This window comes from Mustela lutreola, chromosome 9, assembly GCF_030435805.1.
Source record: "Mustela lutreola isolate mMusLut2 chromosome 9, mMusLut2.pri, whole genome shotgun sequence".
Lineage (NCBI taxonomy): Eukaryota > Metazoa > Chordata > Mammalia > Carnivora > Mustelidae > Mustela > Mustela lutreola.
Genome location: NC_081298.1, coordinates 108,467,409 through 108,485,254, shown reverse-complemented (window position 1 = coordinate 108,485,254; position 17,846 = coordinate 108,467,409).

Sequence of the window (17,846 nt, the reverse complement as noted above, 5' to 3'; positions counted from 1 at the left end):
TGTTTTCTGCCTAAAATCATTTTTCTCTTAATTTTGAAAACTGGAATATTGTTTTTTATAAGAATATCCAGCTGCTACTGTATCTCTTAATATCTCCAAGAGTGATCTGACTGGTTTTTTCTCCCTAGCTCTGTTGAGATATAATTAAAAAAAGAAACATTGTGTAAGTTTATGGTGTACAACACAATGGTTTGCTATACATACAGATCACAAAAAGATTATCACAATAAGGTTAATCAGCACATCCATCACCTCACATAATTATACATATTTACATATTTTATATTTACATATAAACATATACATATTTACAAAAAGATACATATTTATCTTTTTATGGTGAGAACATTTAAGATCTACACCTTAGCCACTTTCAAGTATATGATATGGTATGGTTAACAATAGTCATCATATTGTATGTATATTGGATTCCCAGAACTTACTCATCGTATAACTTGAAGTTTGACCAAACTCTTCCTATTCTTTTCTGTTTCTGTGAGTTTGCCTTTTTTTTTTTTTTTAAATATTCCACATATAGGTGAAATAATAAAGCATTTGTCTTTTTCTCTCTGACTGATTTTACTTAGTGTAATGCCCTCAAGGTCCATCATATGGTCACAATTGGCAGGATTTCCTTCTTTTTTATGACTGAATGATATTCCTTTATATATCACATTTTGACCCATTCATCTGTTGATGGACATTGAGGTTGTTTCCATGTCTTGACTGTTGTGAATAAAGCTGCAATGAATGTGGGAGTGGAGATGCCTGAGACAGTGACTTCATTTCCTTCGGATATACCTAGAAGGGGAAATCCTGGATCCTACGGTACTTATAGTTTTAATTTTTTGAGTAACCTCTATATTGTTTGCTTTCCATAGACGTTCTACCAATTTACATTCCTGCCAGCAGTGCTCTAAGTTTCCCTTTTCTCCACATCCTCACCAAAACTTGTTATCTCCTATCTTTTTGATGATATCCATTCTAACAAGTGTGAAGCAATTAGCTCTTGTCCTTTCGTTTTGAATTTCCCTGATGATTAGTGATGTTAGGTATCTTTTCATGTAGCTGCTGGCCATCTGAATGTCTTTTCTGGAAAAATGTCTATTGAGGTCCTCTGCCCTTTTTTTTTTTTTTTTTTTTTTATAATTTTTTTATTTTTTATAAACATATATTTTTATCCCCAGGGGTACAGGTCTGTGAATCACCAGGTTTACACACTTCACAGCACTCACCAAATCACATGTCCTCTGCCCTTTTAAAATTAGATTATTTTTTGCTATTGAGTTATAGGAGTTTCTTATATATTTTGGATATTAACCCCTTACCTGTTTTACAAATACCTTCTATTCTGAAGTTACCTTTTTGTTTCATTGATTGTTTCTTTTGCTGTGCAGAAGTCGCTCAGTGTGACAGTCCCCTTATTTATTTTTGCTTTTGCTGCTTGTGCTTTCAGTGTCATATTAAAAAAAAGCCATCGCCAAGACTAGTGTCAAGGAGCTTTCCCCCTATATTTTCTTACAGGAGCTTTACAGTTTCAGGTCTTACTTTTAAGTCTTTAATACATTTTGAGTTAATTTTTGTAAGTGATGTAAGATAGGGGTCTCCGGTTTCATTCCTTTGCATGTGAATATCCAGTTTTCCCAACACCATGTGTTAGAAAGACTATCTTTTCTCCATTGAGTATTCTTGACTCCCTTGTTAAATATTAGCTGACCATATATGCATGGGCTTATTTCTGGGCTCTCAATTCTGTTCCTTTGGTCTATGTGTCTGTTTTTATGCCACTACTATACTGTTTTGATTATTACGATTTTATAGTTTAGTTTGAAATTAGGAAATGTGATACCTCAGCTTTGTGTTTCTTTCTCAAGATTGCTTTGGCTATTCGGGGTCTTTGGCGCCATAAAAGTTTTAGGATCCTTCCTTCCTTCCTCTCTTCCTTCCTTCCTTCCTTCCTTCCAGAAGAGGATAAGCAGGCGGGGGAGGGGCGGAGGGAGAGGGAGAGACAGAATCCCAAGGAGGCTGCCTGCTCTGCACAGGTGGGGCTCAATCTCACGACTTGAGATTATGATACAAACAAATCAAGAGTTGGATGCTCAAGTGACTGAACCGCCCCAGTGCCCCAGGATTTTTTTATTTCTGTAAAATATGCTACCGTAATTTAAATAACTGTTGTCTTGAATTTATAGATGGCTTTAAATAGTATGGACATTTTAATAGTGTTATTATTATTATTCCAGTCTATGAACTTGAGATATCTTTCCATTTATTTGTGTTTTCCTTAATTTCTTTCATTAATGTCTCATAGTTTTAGTGTACAGATCTTTCACCTTCTTGGTTAAATTATTTCTATTTATTTTATTGTTTTTGATACTATTATAAATGGGATTATTTTCTTTATTTTTCTTTTAGATATATATTTTTAAAGCTTTTGTTTATTTCTTTGACAGAGAGAGAGATCACAAGTAAGGAGAGAAGCAGGCAGAGAGAAAGGGGGAATCAGGTTCCCTGCTGAGCAGAGAACCCAACATGGGGCTTGATCACAGGACCCTGAGATCATGACCTGAGCTGAAGGCAGAGGCTTAACCCACTGAGCCACCCAGGTGCCCCTTTCTTTTAGATACTTTGTTGTTAGTGTATCAAAATATACCAGACTTTGTTGAACTCAGAGACCAGCAAAGTACTTGCCCAGCATACTGGCCAAGGGTAACCTTCCCATTTGTAGAATGATTGAATGACTAGGTCATAAACTGTGCATAAAGCCTAGAAATGGGGCCTTCCCCACCCCTTTTGGCACATCTATATTACGGCATTTAGAGCACTGAATTGAAATCTTGCTGGTTTATTGGGGCACCTGGGCGGCCCAGTATCAGGCACAAGAATGCTATCATTGGTAAGTTTTATGTTCCACAGGCAATCTAAAAGTTGCATACTGGGGGCTCTTGTGTGGCTTGGTCGGTTATGCATCTGCCTTTCATATAGGTCATGATCCCAGGATCCTGGGATCTAGCCCTGCATCTGGCTCTCTGCTCAGTGGGGAGCCTGCTGCTCTCTCTCCCTCTGCCCCTGCCCCCTCGAGTTGTGGGTGTGCACACACATGTGTATTCTCTCACTCTCTCAAATAAATAAATAAATTCTTAAAAAAAAAAAGCTGCATCCTGTTCAATGCATCAATTTCTTGTGAGTTTGGTAAGCAATAGTCGGTTCCCAACTCTGAACCCTTATAAAATCGGGTGTCTAGTTCTGCAGACACTTTAGAGGTCCCAAGGAGCTTAATGGACTTTTCTGTTTTGCCTCCATGGGCTTCACTCTCTCAAGTAAGCAGTGGTTGCCAAACTTCATTGAAGGAACTACCATCTTCCTCAGAGTCCTTATGCTGGGGTCAGCAAGACCTGGAGGTCTGATAGCTCTGTGGGCTCTCCTGCCCAGAGAACACAGAGATGCTCTCAGCCTCTTGATGTGTTGAGAAGCTGAGTGGAGGAGGATGAAAGCCAGTCACAGAGAGGGAGGTATGCAAGAGACTCAAGCGGCATTTCTGAGTTAATCCTTTCTGTTTCTAAGGACTATGAGCTTGAGGTCAGGAATCTCGAATCTACTTCTCCATCTTTTTGTATCCAGGATGCATAAGTTCCCATTCTTTTTGCTCAAGGGAAATTTTGGAGCCATGGGGCAATGCCCCTTGACGTAGTAGTTTCTAGTTCTGCTGTGTCTCATCCCAGGCTCAGAGCCTGGACCCCAAACCTGGCAGCATCCTGTCCATCTCAGGAAGTGAAACTTCTCATTGTGTCAGGCAAGTATGTTGCACAATGCATGTATCCAACCCCATCTCCTCAAAGAGACTACTCAGGTCATAGCACTTCCTTCCAGTCCCTAATCAACAGAAAACTTCTCACTACAGAAATAGTTGCACTGGGGGAGGGCCTGGAAGAGTGACAATGATGTAAATGGCCACGCAGACCCATAAAAAATGGAACAAGCAGAAGTGGGGAGTTGACAATGCCAGGATGTAGTGGGAAACTCCATTTGGGGAGGACTCTTCCCTCTTGAGTCACTCAAGCCCTTCTCACCTCCAAGTCAAGTTGTCCTCTACACTGTCAGGTCATTTCTCCAAGACAGGAGAATGGCAGTTATTCAGAGCAGCAAGTGCCTTGGTAATATCTTAATATAATATCCTATATTCTCTCCTAATCTGTCTGATCTTGAACTTCTGGCTTCTCTTAGCAAGATTGACCTCCCCCAAATGGTCTTCAGTCAAGAAGACAAATGATCATGGGTCATTTCTTATATTATCATGTGTAGTTATAGTAATATCTACTCTCTGTCATGGGCCATTTTGTTCTTGTTGACTCTCTTGTACAGAAAAACGTAAAGCCATGACTGTCCCTACCATTTTCCAAGTCCCATCTCATCCTTGGCATGGACTTCCTAATATTCTTCTTCAGAATCTTATCATTTCTTTCCACCATTCCCATAGACCTTTCTGGTACCCAAAAGTGTTTAAAATGTCCTGTGTAGCCATGCCTGTCTCCATGGCTACTTCTTTCCTTTTCTTTCTGTTTCAGAGATTATTTCAGATTGGAGAGTCTGATTTTAGTTTTGAGACCTCTGCTTTTCTTCTTATAGCATCATCTCCATCGAGTCTGCCCCTCTCTTGGATCCAGGTACTTAGAGCAGACAGGCGGATTTCAGGAATGCTCCATTCTCCTCCCTGGTCTAGAACAAGGAGGACTCAAATATATGAGGAAGCTGCTAGGTTTGGTGAGGTATATGGTCTGCAGAGGCTTCTCCCTACTGGCTGAGTCATTATTCCACCTCTGAAAGTCCAATGAAACTTGTCCTTCCTTTGGGTTCAATAGTAAAAGCCCTTTGGTAGGTGAGTAGATGCCAGGACGTTTCTACTCTGTATCTTTCTTGCACAAATAGATATAAGATAGTCTGCCATAAACACAGGGCTTTGGTGCTGCTTATATAGGGATCTAGAAACATTATAAAGGACCAGATAGTAAATATTTTAATCTTTATGAGTCACAGGGTCTATGTTGCAACTACTCAACCCTGTCATTGTTGTGTGAAAGCAGCCATAGATAATATGTAAATGAATGGGCTTAACTGGATTTATCCTGCAGGTCATAGGATGTCGGCCCCTGTCTTACACCATTGTATTAAATCATATTTCTTGGACAAAAATTTAGAAACAATACTTTAAAAAAAAACCCTGCCCTTTATTGAGTACCAGGCACTTTTTCCCTTGTCTTATTTAGTCTTTGCAATAAACTTTAAGGTAAATAGTATTGACCCATTTCACAGATGTGAAAACCGAGACTGACAGAGTTAACTAATTACTAGTACATGCTGGAACCATGACTCAAACATGGTTTAGTTGAATCTAAACCAGATCCTTTTTTCCTTTTTTTTAAAAAAAATTACTTTTAACTGTTATAAACATTTTTTGCTCCCATCTTGTGCTGTCCACAGTGCCCATCTGCAGAATTTTTTCTCAATGATTCAACTATATTCTAAATGACATTAGTTTGGCAGACTCATATATCTTGGAAACTGTGCCCATAAATGTTTCCACACTGTCCTCTTAGGATTAGGGTAAACTCCGTGCCCCTGTCCTTCTTCCTCTTCCCACCTGGCTGTGACATGTGTGAATTCTCTTCTTTCTCCTTCTCTCAGGGTAGCACTGGGACTTTCCAAACTGGGTATTTAGTTCTCTCTCTTCCCTTTTCTGAGTTTCTTCCTTATTCATTTTCATTTTCTCACCTGCTACTGGTAGCTCTGTTGTTTGGTTTCCTTTATCCTTTCCTTTTTCTTTAAGACTGTTCTAGCACTATAAAAAAAGACCACTTTAGGATTATTATCCCTGGAATCATATGGTTTTTTAAAAAGTAATGCTTAAAAATACTTTGCTCCTAAAATCTCTGATGAAATACTTCTCTCCTAATCTGTCTGCAGTGTATGTATTCTACTTGCTGGTTATTACATAATTGAAGGTGATTTGGTCATTTCCTTCCAGGACTTAGTTAATTTCACTTCTCCAATTACTTCCTCCTTGTTGGCTGGAACCGAGTTTTCTATCTTCTGGGAATACAAAGTTCTTAGCAAAGCAACTCAGGACTTGTTGGGTGCAATGGTCAAGTCTAGAACCCAGACTCTAGATGGTTAATCTCCCCTAATTACTGAGCAATGTTGAATGAGGAAGTCTGATTGTGTAAAGGTATTATACAAATTCTACCCATACTCCTATACAATGCATAGATATTCCAGAATTCAGCAACTTGGGATTCCTTTCTCTCCCTGGCATTAGAGGTTGCAACCTCTTTAAGTATGTACTAATGGATCTATGAGGCTGCCACATGTGACCCATTTTTCAAAGTCGGTTTTCACAAGGGAGGATGTTTGATATGATAGTTCCAAAGTGATCGATCAAAGTTAACCGGTGGCATGTGCAAGCAGCAGGTTATATTTTAGAATTGGTAGTGATTTAAAAAATCAGGGTCCTGGGATCGAGCCCTGCATTGGGCTCTCTGCTCAGCAGGGAGCATGCTTCCTGCTTTTTCTCTTTGCCTGCCTCTCTGCCTACTTGTGATCTCTGTCTGTCAAATAAATAAAATCTTAAAAAAAAAAAGGGAGAAAACTTTCATTGCCCCTACCTGTCTCTCTCACTGGGTAAGTCATTTTACCAGAAATTGTCCCAGTCACTGCCATCCAGGGACTCACCGTTCATTCATTAACCACCATCAGTTCTTTGAATAGGTCTTTTTTTGAGCACTTCCTGACTGCCTTGGATCTATAGATTTCTCTCCATCCTCATACTTCATTGTAAGTAATTCAAGCCCTCTCCCTTCTTACCTCGGTCATTTAAATCATTTCCTAATTAGTTTGTTTGCTGACCTGGAAACTCCATTCATCCATTCCCAACACATTAGCCAAGGGATGTCTCCACAAAGCAAATCTGGAGACATCAAGTCCTTGCTCACATCTCATTGCTGGCTCCCTGTCTCCTCTGTGGATGAGTCCAAGCTCCTGAGCATGGCAAGCAAGATCCACCATGGAATCCTCTCTTCTTCTCTCCTGCCACACACTTAAGTCCTCCCAAACTATTTGCAGTCCTTGAATGCAATAATATTCTTTCTAGCTTCCATGCTGTTGTACAATGTTTTCTTTTTGCCTGGAAACTCCTTATCCTCCTTGTTGTTTGTCCACTGCTTAATCCCTTTTTTCTTTTTTAAAGATTTTTATTTATTTATTTGAGAGAGAGTGAGAGTGAGAGAAATCACAGAGGGATAGGGAGAAGCAGAATCACTGCTGAGCATGGAGCCTGATGTGGGGCTCGATCCTAGGACCCTGAGATCATGACCTGAACTGAAGGCAGATGCTAACCAACTGAGCCATCCAGGTGCTCCTGCCTAATCCTCTGTACCATGTGCCTCTAACACCCTCTGCAAACCTCCCTCACTGTGCTTTATTTGCTTATCTCCCTTACTATTAACACACTTGTTATAGCTCTTATCTCCATGCCTGGCACATGATGGTGGTCCATGAGTGTTGGCTGACCAAATGAATGAAAGCCAGGCATGATCATGCTGCCACTCTCATGGGTTCCATCTTGAGCAACCTTCCTCTGTTTCCTTAGAAAAGAGTATCTTGGATTAAAGATAGAGACTTACCAGAAGCGCAATTTTCAACTCACAATGAGCTCCTCAGTAAGCAGCCTTGTTGATAATGGAAGCAGCAGGTAGGCCCCAAAGACTCCTAGAGACTTCTGGGCGTGACTGGGGGTGTTGTCCTCTTGGAGAAGTGCAGTTCCTGCCACAAAGGCACAGTGAACACCTTGCTGCCCAGCTTGAGTCAGAGTGGTGTTCAACTGCTCCTCTAGAGCATCCTGAGCTCTTTATGAAATCCTCTGGGATAAGGAGGTGGCAGGAGTTGTCCCTATCATCAGGAAGTGATAGTGTTCTCCTGCTCAGTGTTTCACCAGATGCCTGGGAGGTAAATTTCTGGAGAGACACTCCCATTTGTCCCAAAAGGCAGTTTTGAAATGTTTCTTAAGGACTTTTCCAAACTCCTCTGAGAGTTTGGGAGTTCCAGAAAGATGAAATCAGAGGTGATGACATGGTAGGGTAAGTAGCTTTTGGAATGACTTCCATCATTCCAAAATGGGAGGTGTGTGAGCGTGTGCACGTGTGTGTGTGTGTGCATTTGTGTGTGTGTATACAGAGGAAGGAGAGGAAAACTATACCTCACACCAGGCACCATGTAAGCTCTGTGTGTGTGTGTGTGTGTGTGTGTGTGTGTGTGCGCACAGAGGAAGGAGAACAAAACTATACAAGACACGGTACTTGTCCTCAAGGAACTTTTGCAAATGCCTACAATTTAAGAGAATATGGCAAGTGTTATGAGGTGTATAAACTGCCATGGAGGGGTCATCTGCTCTTTCCTCTACATGTGTTCAGGGACTTGGCCAGGTCAAAGGAGGGAGAGAAACATGATTTGGCTCATTGTGAACTGAGAGTGCTCTGGGCTACATTCTGATATCCTGTTTGTGAAATTGTGGATTCATGTTGGGAGGGTTGTTTACTTCAGAGCAGAGTGAAGACCTGAGAGTACTAGGAAAGGCATGGAGGTGAGTACCTCCTCACTCTGGACAAGGGACTATAAGAAAGAACTGGATTGGCCTTGGCAAATGAGGTTGCAGACTCGTATCTCCATGTGGTCATTGTTGCTGTCTGACTTGGAACCCTGAAAGGAATGGATATCTACTGTCAGACATCCTAGGGAGATGGGGCAGGAGGAGGGCCCTAGTGGGTGTGGGGTAAAGCTTTCTCTATTAGGCCACATGGCAGCTAGGGCCAGGACTCTGGGACTTGGACCTGCCTGGAACTCACCCTGCGGAGTATGAGTGGGGAAGTGGGATTGAGCTGGTTGCTCACACACTGAGAAACTCCAGGAGTGAAGCAGGGAAGGAGGCCTGGGGGTAGCCACTCTGCCCGAGGCAGTTTTATTTCCCTTCTTTCATCCTCAAGCCTCATGTCTCTGAAGGCAGGAAGGTGGTCTCAGAGATTTAAGGGACATCCCCTCTAGGACAGATGTGACAGGAAGAGTTAGGAGGTATTGTGTGCCCAGCAAAGCAGCCACCTCTAGAATGGTCCCCGAGAGCAGGGCCCTGGGGGCCTTTGCTCACTGCAGTATCCCCAGACCCTAGAGCAGTGCAGTTTCACTGACATGAATGAATGAATGTCACCAACAGCAGTCTGAGTGTGGCAGCCTGAGGTGGAAGTCAGAGGGAAGATTCTGAGACAGTGTCTTAGGGACGCTCAGAAGTTGATCACTGGGGACACATTGAGGGGGATACATTTCTGTTCTCATAATTAGGCGTAAGGCAAATTTGACCCCTACAGAAACCCAGGCATGTCGTGTGTGGTGAATGAACTGAAAGGGAGTAGTATGTGTCATTCAGAATGTACTAACTTGGCATATGGGTTATTTTGAGCTGAACGCAGTGAGATTCAAAACTCAGCTTAACCTCTCTCGTAACTACCTAAAATAATTTAGATAAGTGGCCTATACCAGAGAGAGGGCTGTTAGCAGAGAGAACTGTTATCTGAAAGACTTTTCTGTGTGGTAGGGCAAATATCTGATTACCAAACTCCTGCTCTTCTTATCTGCCTACGAATTGCCCTCCTTCCTCTGAAGCCCCAGGGCCCTACCCCTTTCCCTAGGTCAGAATGGGACACATAAACCTCAATTGCCTGACTGCTTTGAGTCTCATATTTTTATGGGGTGCCTATACAAAGGAAATTAAATTTGCTTTTCTCCTATTAGTCTGTCTTATGTCAATTTAATTAGTAGAACAGCCAACAAACCTAGAAGAGAAGAAGGGAAATTTTGTCTGTCCATACAGAATCCTCACCACTGACCTTACCGTATCCAGGAGCCCAACTCCACCTTCCCTCTCCCCAGAAGTCTGCTTCAGCAGGACATCTGGAAGGTTTGTACTATGCAAAGGGAAGCAAAAAGAAATGGGTGTTGGGGCCCCTGTTTCAAGACGTGATATGTAGGGGACTGACTGTCTGCACTGGGGAATAATGATAGGGCTCTGAGTGCCCAGGTGGCTCTCCAGGTGGCTGACATTGTTTGCCTTCAGCTGGGGCCTGTCCATATCTGTGATTGCTGGATGCTTGTGGACTAGGGAGTGTGGGGTTCATAGCTGTACTTGTGATGGACTCTACATGCCCCTCTTTAGGGCAAAGGCTCCCCCCATGTCCCTATATGTCCCCCTATGTCTCCTATTTCTAACTGGGGTAAAAATCCATGTGACCTCTGCATGCCTTAGTATGAAGTTATTGGTTGGTTAGGTGGGGTCTCCTTTGTTGAGGCCTTTCCAAGGCTCTTGCAGCCCAGGCCTTGCTGGTACTTTCTTCATCTCTCAGCCCTCTTCCTCTTGCTCACTACATCTAGCACACAGGCCTTCTGTCTGATCCTTGGCTTGGCAGTCTTGCCCCTAATTTGGGGGCAAGTTGGTTTATCTTTCTCTCATCAGGGTCTCCCTCGGCCCCCAGCTCTCATTCTGTCTCCAGCTCTAGCCACTCTCTCTCTCTTTTAAAATTTATTATTCAAGTATAGGCAGCATGCAATGTTATATTAGTTCCAAGTGTACAACATAGTGATTTGGCAATTCTATACATTATGTAATACTTACCATGATAAGTGTAGTTACCATCTGTCAACTTACAATGTCTTATAATTTTATTGACTATGTTCCTTATGTTGTATTTCCCATCCTTGTGACTTTTTAAATTTTATTTTAATTTATTTTTATTTTATTAACATATAATGTATTATTAGCCCCAGGCGTACAGGTCTATGAATTGTTAGGCTTACACACTTCACGGCACTCACCATAGCACATACCCTCCTCAGTGTCCATAACCCAACCACCCTCTCCCTACCCCACTCCCTTCAGCAACCCTCAGTTTGTTTTGTGAGATTAAGAGTCTCTTATGGTTTATCTCCCTCCTGATTCCATCTTGTTTCATTTTTCCCTTCTCTACCCTCCAAATCCCCCACTGCCTCTCAAATTCCTCATATCAAGGAGATCATATGATGATTGTCTTTCTCTGACTTATTTCGCTCAGCATTATACCCTTTAGTTCCATCCACATCATTGCAAATGGTAAGATTTCATATCTTTTGATGGCTGCATAGTATTCCATTATATATATGTATACCACATCTTCTTTATCCATTCATCTATTGATGGACACCTAGGCTCTTTCCATAGTTTGGCTATTGTGGATATTGCTTTTATGAACATGCGGGTGCATGTGCACCTTCAGATCACTCCATTTGTATCTTTAGGGTAAATACCCAGTAGTGCGATTGCTGGGTCGTAGGGTAGCTGTATTTTCAACAGTTTGAGGAACCTCCACACTGTTTTCCAGAGTGGTTGCACCAGCTTGCATTTCTATCAACAGTGTAGGAGGGTTCCCCTTTCCCTGCATCCTTGCCAGCATCTGTCATTTCCTGACTTGTTAATTTTAGCCATTCTGACTGGTGTGAGGTGATATCTCCGTGTGGTTTTGATTTGTATTTCCCTGATGCAGAGTGATGTTGAGCACTTTTTTATGTGTCTGTTGGCCATCTGGATGTCTTCTTTGCAGAAATGTCCGTTCATGTCCTTTGCCCATTTCTTGATTGGATTATTTGTTCTTTGGGTGTTCACTTTTTAAATTTTATAACTGAAAGTTTAGACCTCTTAATCCCCTCCAGCTATTTCACTTATCCCATCAACTCTCTCTCTCTCTTCCTGGCAACCAGTTAGTTCTCTGTATTTACAAGTCTGTTTCCCTTTTTTTGTTTATTTTGTTTTTTAGATTCTACATATGGAAATGTAAGTGATGTCATATTGTATTTATCTTTCTCTGTCTGGCTATGCTTAGCATAATGCCCTCTAGGTTCATCCATGTTGTTGTAAATGGCAAGATCTCATCCTTTTTTTATGACTGAGCACTATTCTGTCACATATATTCATATATAATATGTATATACACATATATAATATATATATATATATCACATTTTTAATAAAACTGGACAGCTACATGAAGAAGAACGAAACTGGACCATTGTATTATACCGCACACAAAAATAAACTCAACATGGATTAAAGACCTAAATGTGGGACCTGAAGCCATAAAACTATAAATGAAAAGGCAGTAATCTTTTAGGTATGGGTTTTAGCAGCATATTTATAGATATATCTCCTCAGCTCAGGGAGACAAAAACAAAGATAAACAATGGGACTGCACCAAAATAAAAAGCTCTGGCCGCTCATTAGCATTTTACTCCTGTGTATTTTCTTTTTGCTTATCTGTTGTTTGCTGACAGATTGCTCCACTAGCCTGTGGGCATGAGGAGCATGCAGCTCCTGTAGTCTTACTACTATTGTGTCCCCAGGCCAGGGTGGGTGATTTTGATTTTTGAGTGGCAGTTGAGCAAATGAGCCATCTAGCTCCTGTCTCAGGTTTCACTCCATGCTTTCCAAAGAATGCAGGCCCCCCAAAATTAGAGTCATTTGGTTCAGTGCCTTTGGGTGTGTGGTTTGTGCCCCTGGCTCCTGCCTGGTAGAGTGTGCTGCTCTGACTGGCTGCATAGGTGCCCTTGCCCTCTCTTTCTTCTCACTTCCTCTTGGCAGTTCCTTCTGAAATTGCTTGTTCAGTGTAGAGCGTGACCTTGCCCAACAGGATTCTGCTCCACATGGGCTTAAGAAAACCGAGAACTCTTGCTTGGATCTCTCCTACTGAGCTCCTGAAGTCAGTTTATAGGTGAGGAATGAGATTACCCTGGGGTCAAACCGTAGATCAGGCAGGTTGCAGACTCTTGTACAGGTGCTCAGCTTCTGGTGTGAGTTCCCCCCTACACTGGGTGTTCAGGTGGAGAGAGGGCAAGGTATTGCTTTGTGCTCCTGAGGAAGCACTGGACTGAAATCTCAGCCAAGGGCCACATTATTTAGAGGAAGTGGCTCAGCCAGTCCTGACACTGGGAGTTGGCCCTGCCTGATTGTCCTATTGCAAATGGCTTAATGGACAAGGGGACTAGACTGGTATTAGTGGAGATGTGGGGAAAAGGGAATAAGCCCACAATATTTTCTCTGAACCCACAGCAGCCTTGTTGGCTTTAACACAGATTGTTTAACTGTCAGCACTTAGCTCTTACGTTATCCTATGGACAACCAGATCTCAGGAGTCAGAGTTTGTGAATTCTGGCAAGTTCCCTGACTCTCTCTTTACTGAGATTGATTCCTCAGGAGACCCCACTTTAAAGTATCAAGGATACAGTAGGATTCACCTTAGTCTCACTTTGTTCATTGGACAAGGAAATTTGCTCTTCTTTTAAGTACTAGTCATATGGAAAGCAATCCTACAAATAAGCAAACAAACTCATGTCAGTACCCAGAACAGAACTTTTCAATTTAGTTTTCCCCAAGTAATAAGCCTCCTTGTTGCTTAGTAGGGAGCTGCTTTGAGTGTGACTGTTTGGGAACACATCTGTCCTTCCCCTCCAGTCTTAAAGTTCCTAGAGGACCATGACAAAATCAGCCACTTCTTCTCCTATGACACTTTGCTTATGTTGAGCCCTCAGGAGAGGGAGAGGGAATTATCACTGGAATGAGGGATTCCAGGAGGCATTCAGTAGGTGAGTCAGAAAGACCAAAGAGGGAATCAGATGAAGCTCTACCCTCCTAGCCTAATCTCTGAAGGTCACTCATCTTCCTGGCCAGATGTCTTTAAGTTAAAATGACGACAACAAAACCTAGCTCTCAAGGTTGTAACAAAGATAAACAAAGTCCCTTATGTGAAAGTGTCTATCACAGAGGTGGACCATGGCTGACACACAGGAAATACTAGTTTGCCTCCCTTCCTCCTCCTTTCTTCCCTTTCTACTGAGAGTAGCCTCCTCTTCACCGTTGCCACAGAATCTCTGATAATAGTGGTAATCCAACAGGACTCACTGGTTATGTGTGAGTATGTGTGCATTAGGACTGGAAAGTGTCAACTGGCAACATTCATTCTTAATGAACTCACTTGGCCTGGGGCTGCAGTGGGGATGGAGAATATTGTTCCCCAGTATGCATCATTGTCCCTTTGTTTCATCGGTTCCTTGGAGCATTTGTCCAAATGGAGCCCCTCAGTGGGCTCACCAGATACAGATGTCCTGAGTTTCCCAGCACCCTTAACAATTTAGCATCATCTATTCCCTAAAAGTGTAATTGCTTTCCATACAGTATTTCCAGTATTGCTAGGAATACAAAGATGGATTAAACATGGGTGCTTCTCTTCAGGGCACTTATCTTGAATACAAAAAATTAATAGTAGGTGCTGAGAAGAGGCACTCCTTTTTGCCACCCTCAAGGCTGCGTACCTCTTGGAAAGACTCCATTTAGGCAATCATGCACACAGACATCCTTCTTTCTGACCACAGCCTTCCTGCTTTCTCACCCCCATACTCTCAAAGCGTCAATTATTCACCCTTATCAGGACAACTAGCCCACAAACATCCCCCTTCTGTATCTGTCCTTCTACTTTTGCTTCCTTTTTAGCCATTTTAGTTAATATTCTCCATCTTCTCAACCATTTTCTTGCTGATCTTCTCAGCAGCCTTTCCCTTTTTCTCCCCTAGCATTTCCTAGGCAAAACCCCAGTCCTGCTTATATTGATGGTCTGCTTTTTCCGCATCTCTCTTGAGGCTACTGGGGACTGTTGGAGAAAACTGTTTGGCTTACAGATGACTGCCTCCTGGATGCATGGGCACCACTACCCACTGGGCTCTGACATTGTTTGGCAGTCCTATGAAGATCTCCTAGTGTGCTGTGCAGAGAAGTCATTTCAAATACTCACCACTGACCTCAAATCCTGACCCTACCTCTCTCCCTCATACTTAGTCCTTGAAAAATCGACACCATCATATGAGAGCTCCCACAGCATTTCCTTTTTTTTTTTTTTTTTTTTTAAGATTTTATTTATTAGAGAGAGACAGCATGAGCAGGGGCTGGGGTGAAGCAGAGGGGAAGGGAGAAGCAGACTCACTGCTAATTGAGGAGCCTGACCTGCGGCTGTATCCCAGGACCCTGGGATCATGACCTGAGCCAGAGGCAGATGCTTAACTGACTGAGCCACCCAGTTGTTGGAATAGTGGAGGCTTTTTATCCTACATGGGCTCTTTCTTCTACCCAGGCCTGCAACCTCTTGACCCACTGTTGTATAATAAAGAGTGTATCTGTTTTTTGCCCCAGATTCCTATCAGGGAACTTCTTGAAACTCTTGGAATTTTTGATTCTTGGCAGTGCCCTTAGATAACTTTAGGTGGGAGGCTAGTCTCCAGAAAGACCAACCATGTAATTAGAAGATTGGGGCTTTGAGTCACATGATGGTATTAGTCAACTCTTCCTCCCAGCCTCCTGAGAGTGAAGAGGAGGGGGACTGGAGGTTGAGTTCACTCGCATGGGCAAAGATTTAATCAATTATACCTACATGATGAGATCCCAGAAAAACTCTGGACACTGGAGCTTGGATAGGTTTCCTTTTTGTTGAACACAGTGATGTACTGGGAGAGTGATGTGTCCTGATTCCACATGGAGAGGGTACGGAAACTCAGTTCCCTCCCAGACCTCCTCCTCTATATCTTGGCATTTGGCTGGTTCTCCTGATGTGTATCCTATTTAATAAAATAATAATAATATCAGCACTTTCCTGAATTCTGTGAATCTTTCTAACTAATTAAAAAACCTGAGAGGGTCTTGGGAACTTCTGAATTTATAACCAGTTAATCAGAAATGTGGGTGGTCGCTGGTCAGGACAGTCTTATTGGGGACTATGACCTTTAACTTGTGGGGTCTGCACTAACTCTGGATGGTTATTGCTAGAATTGAATTGAAGTATACCCAGTTAGAGTTGAAATGGAATACTCATCTTCTCAAGGACCTTGCTGTTAGTATCTTTCTCCCTCATTTTTGACCCTTTACTCTCTACTGGCTCCTTTTTACCAAACCCTCTTGTGCCTTGCTTATATGAATTAAAACGAAACAAAATAAAACAAAACTGCTTTGTTTCTCTTAAAAAAGTGCCTTCACTTGTTTCCCCTCCCACTCCTGAGGCCTCAACGCTTTTGCTTCCTCCCTCCGTTTGATTGTAACTTCTCTCATGAAGGCCATCCTTGTCCCTAGAGTCAGTGATCATTTTCAGCCTTTAAAAACAAAAAACAGAAAACAAAAAAAACACAAACAAACAAAAAAACTTGACTTCTCGGTGGTATTTCACACAATTGATCTTTTTTTTCCTCAAACTACAATCCCCTATTGCCTCAGTTCTTCAATATCACCCAGCTTTTCCTTCTGTCATTCCTTTCCCAGTCACCTATCTAGTCTTCTTCTGTCTGTCTCTTAACTACGCCAAACTGTTCCACTTCTCACCCTCTTTTTTGATTTCTAGTCTATGAAAGTCTCACCCTCCACCCAGAGACCTAGAGCATCACCTTGACCCCTTCACCTCATTCACCACTCTAACCTCATGTCTAATGAACTATCATGCTTGGTTTCCTTTTACTTTTCAAGTACCTCATGTCTCCGTGCATTTACACCCTCTGTTTCTATTGCTCTCCAGTCCACATGAAAACCTCTGGTTCACTTCCTCTTTAGACTCCCTGCTTCTAGTTGTGTGACTGTCTAACCCATTCTCCACCGTATAGCTAGAGTAAAATTTCTAGAACAGACACAATTATGTAGAGCCAGAGCCTATGTGGAACCTGCCCAATGGAAAATGCCATGACTTTTTGTTGAATGACTATTATGTCCTTGCTGAAGACCCTTCAGTAGTTTCCCATGGCCCTTAGAGTCCAATCTCCTGGGCACAGTTTGTAGCCCTCTTGACCTGGCCCTTGCACACACCCCTTATTTTTGCCTTGAATGTATCATGCTCACCCTCCCTCTACCTGCAACACCCTTCCCTTCCTTTGGCCAGTAACTGTTATTCATCCCTTACATCTCAGCCTTCATGGGCTCTTTCCTGCCCCACCTGCCATAGGTCCTAGTCACTTCCTGCTCCACCTATTATATACTTATTACATTGTATTGCAATTGTTTGCAGTGCTGATTTACATACCCACTAGCAGTATCTCAACATCCCCATCACTCTACATTCTTGGCAACACTTAATGTAGCCAAACTTTTAAAAATTTTGACAATCCATTTGGTGTAAAATGGTATCTTACTACACTTTAATTTCTATTTCTCTAATTTTTAATGAGGTAGAGCATCTTTTCAAATGTTTCTTAGCCATTTGTATTTACTCTTCTATGAAATGCATATACGTTTTCCTGCTGGATTTTTTCTTATTTATTTGTAGGAGTTCTTTATATATTCTAAATACCAATCTTTTGTGACAAATTTTATGTTATAAATTTTATATCCCAGTTTGTGGCTTGTTTTTCCACCTTTTTTTTTTTTTAAGATTTCATTTACCTATTTGACAGAGAGAAATCACAGTAGACAGAGAGGCAGGCAGAGAGAAAGAGGGAAGCAGGCTCCCTGCTGAGCAGACAGCCCGATGTGGGACTTGATCCCAAGACCCCGAGATCATGACCTGAGCCGAAGGCAGCAGCCCAACCCACTGAGCCACCCAGGTGCCCCTGTTTTTCCACTTTTTAATGGCATATTTTAAAGGAAAAAGTTTTATTTCTTTTGTAATCATATAATATATTATTAGCCCCAGGGGTACAGGTCTGTGAATCACCAGGTTTACAGACTTCACAGCACTCACCATAACACATACCCTCCCCAGTGT